The 3,791-nt window shown below is 42.8% G+C and overlaps 1 protein-coding gene across 1 annotated transcript in view; it reads left to right on the top strand.

Moving 5' to 3' along the window:
• LOC106877687 (uncharacterized) overlaps window positions 1–3,791 on the top strand; it is a 101,870-nt gene that overhangs the window by 30,538 nt on the left and 67,541 nt on the right. The window lies entirely within an intron of this gene.

The raw sequence follows: 3,791 nt of genomic DNA, 5'->3' as shown, positions 1-3,791 counted from the left end.
ACGACAAGCTTCTTTTCAGTTTCAGTCTACCAAATCCACTCACAAGGCTTTGGTTGGCTCAAGGCTAAAGTAGAAGACACTTGCCTAAGGTGATGTGTAGTGGGACTGAACTTGGAACCATGTGGTTGGGAAGTAAGCTTCTTTATTTCATTCAATTTGCTATCAAGGCATTACGTAGAAGTAGTAGCTGCGGGCTGGACAATAACATTAAAGAGATGAATGAACAAAATGGTATTAATGAGGGAAGGCAGATGACACCCGCCGATCGCTGCTTCTCTAAAACATTGTTCTTTTACAAAACACACAATTTGAGGTAATAAACCTCTTACTAATGTTTCATTGGACACAAGGTCCATACAATGAGGCACTAAGCTTCTTACCAAAAATAACACAATGTCCTTACAAATGAGACACCAGGCCTCTTACATTTTCTCTTATGGGCCACATGCCCTTTCAGTATGAGGCACTCAGCCTCTTAATTTTTACTATTTTCCGCCCCGCCAGCACCCATCCAAGCTCAAAGTGTCACTTAAGCACTCCGATAGTGCCAGTTCAGGGCGCTTTAATCGGAAGCGGAATACATCTTCTGGGAAGGAGTTTATTACCTTGAAAAAATCCGTGTCTGAGATGACAGCTACCTGCGGAGGCCATCCAGGATCTTTAATGCAGGTTATATCTCCTCCCCTGGCAAACTTTTTAGTAAACTTTCCCACTGCCTCTCCCCTGTGGAAGAAGATCAAAAATTCCTCCTCCACATGGGTCAAGGTCACAACTTCCACCATCAGTGGCACAATTCCCACCGACAGGGCTTCGGAACATGCCGGCACTGCCCTGTTTTTCTTCTTTTTTCTCCCCTTTGTTATGGGAGGGTGTAGTTCCTCTGCTTTAACTGGAGGATCTTCCCTCCTTCCCGCAGCCTTGGGGTCCTTCGGTGGGCAACCATTGTTGTCCCCCTTCTTCCTTTTTTTCTGGGGAGGTCTCCACTGCCTCCATCTCTCCCTGGGGACAGTTCTTTTTAATGTGGCCTGGTTCCAGGCACAGGTGACACTAGTGGTGGGGGGGGGCGTCCCTCAAGAATCACCAGATACCTACAACCGGCCATTCTCAGAAAATCTAGAAACACCAGATTCTTGGCTGATTGGGTCCACAGGGTCAAAACCGCTTTTGACCTCACCCAATCAAACGCAGACAAAATTTTTACACTGAGAAGCTCGGCTCCGCTGCCACCCAGACCCCGGTGAATAGTGTTTTCTATCCACTCGGTTCTATCCCGGGTGACAACCCATAGACCCAAGCCATTGTCAACTTCTTCCCACAATACTTGGGAAGAAACAATATCTCTTTGCCCACTAAGGGCTGACTCACAAAATTGCGAGTCTCTTCAGGGGTGTCAAATAGCAACCACACCGTCACATATTTGACACCTCTGGAAATAAGTTTTATAGTTGGCATGTATTCCGCCAACTCTCTCTCTATATCAATCTTTTTGAAGAGGGCGATGGTATCGAGCAACTTGAAGTACTTCCGCAGTACCACTGTCCTCTTCTCAAGACTTTTTATCCTGTTTGGGTGGGTCAATTTCCCACTCCAACACCTTATCACTTTTCTTTGCCATGTTTTTAAGTCCAAAAAAAGTCAAACACAAGTTCAAAAAGAGTTTGAAGAAAAAAAACAAAACAAAGAAGACAAGAAAGAAGGAAGACAGTTCAAAACAGCAGAATTCAATAAAGTACAATTCCGGCCAAGTTTTGAGTTCAAACAACACCAGGGTCAACTTTGCCTTTCATCCATTCAGGGTCAATAAAATAAGTACTAGTTGAACACTGGGGTTAATGTAATTGACTTATTCCCGCTTCCAAAATTGCTGGCTTTGTGCCAAAATTGGGATCAGTATTTAAAAGGCAATGTGCTGGTAGAATCATTAGCAAGCTTAATGATATATCGCCTGTCTTTATGTTCTGATTTCAAATTCCATTGGAGTTGATAAAATAAGTACCAGTTGTGCAGTGGGGATTGATGTAATTGACTAATCCCCTCCCCAGAATTGCCGATCTTGTGCCAAAGTCTGAAACCATTATTGTTATTGTTGCCAGTGCCACCTGACTGGCTCCCCAAAATTGCTGGTCTTGTGCCAAAGTTTGAAACCATTATTGTTGTTGCTAGTGCTATCTGACTGGCTCCCTGTGCCAGTGACATGTGAAAAGCACCATCCGAACATGGTCGATGCCAATGCCCCCACCCCGACTGGCTCCTGTGCCGGTAGCACATAAAAAGTACCATCCAAACGTGGCCAGTGCCAGTGCCGCCTGACTAGTCCCCAAGCCAGTGGCACATAAAAAGCACCCACTACACTCTCAGAGTGGTAGGCGTTAGGAAAGGGTATCCAGCTGTAGAAACATTGCCAGATCAGATTGGAGCCTGATGTGGCTTCTTGGCTTGCCAGTCCACAGTCAAACTGTCCAACCCATGCCAGCATGGAAAACAAATGTTAAACGATGATGATTTTATGATTTCAACAATTTCATGTGAGTTTCTATTACCCTACCAAGTGTGTCTTTGTGTTCATTAGGTGTGTATAAATTTTATTTGTTGTAGGGCTTTTAGAGCATTAAATGGACAGCATCAGTAGAGCATTGTACTTTTTAGTTACAGACCTTTGTGTTCTTATTTCAAATCTTGCTAAGGTCAGCTTTGCTTTTCATTCTTCCATGATCAATAAGATTAGCACCAATCAAATACCAGAGCCAATTTAGTTGACTACACCTTTCCCCAAAATATATTGGCTTGCTTATGTCCATGTTATAAATCAAGATTATTTTTACTTGTCGCATTGCTGCTGCTGTGTGGTAAGAAACTTGCTTCCCAACCATGTGGTTCCAGGTTCAGTTCCACTGCATGGCACCTTGGGCATGTGTCTTCTACTATAGCTTCGGTCCAACCAAAGCCTTGTAAGTGGATTTGGTAGATGGAAACTGAAAGAAGCCCATCGTATATGTATGTATTTGTGTATCTGTGTTTGTCTCTCCACAATCGATTGACAACCAATGTTGGTGTGTTTAGATCCCTGTAACTTAGCAGTTTGATAAAAGGGACGGATAGAATAAGTACTAGGTTTACAACGAATAAGTCCTAGGATCAATTTGTTCAACTAAAGGTGGTGCTCTAGCATGGCTGTAGTCAAATGACTGAAACAAGTAAAAGAATATGTTAGATGTAAGTATTGTGTGTAGAGTAAATTGACCATGTTTTGCATAAAATGCAACATGTGTCAAGCTGGACTAATTTTTAGACTATGTCTAAGAGTTGTGTGTCTTGATTGTCTTTTGTTCTGCAACTGCAGTTCTTCTTAAGACAGTGAGATAGCATAATCAATATCATGCTAGACAAAATGCTTAGTGGAATTTCATTTTGTCTGTCCATATTCTGGGTTCAAATTCTGCTGAGATTGACTTTGCCTTTCATCCTTTCAGAGTTGATAAAATAAGTACCAGTTGAACTCTGGGGTCAGTGTAATCCCTCCCTTCAAAATTTCAGACCTCCTGCTTTTAGAAGGAAGGATTATTATTATTATTATTGTTACCTTTGCACAGTTTCTAACGCTGGAGATGTACTACAATGTCACCTGTTCACTACCAGTGAACTAAGGTAACACCCCTTATTTTTTGAGCACCTTCCAGAGTATTCGAGTGGTTCCAAGCAGTGCTGTTTTCTGCAAGTGCTCCACCCTTATTGCAGCCCCTATTTGTTCCACGTACTTCTCGAGATTTTTGCTCACTGTTCTCAGGGCTCTG

The sequence above is a fragment of the Octopus bimaculoides genome, chromosome 5 (genome assembly GCF_001194135.2).
Source record: "Octopus bimaculoides isolate UCB-OBI-ISO-001 chromosome 5, ASM119413v2, whole genome shotgun sequence".
Lineage (NCBI taxonomy): Eukaryota > Metazoa > Mollusca > Cephalopoda > Octopoda > Octopodidae > Octopus > Octopus bimaculoides.
This window is presented reverse-complemented; position numbering and strand designations above follow the sequence as displayed.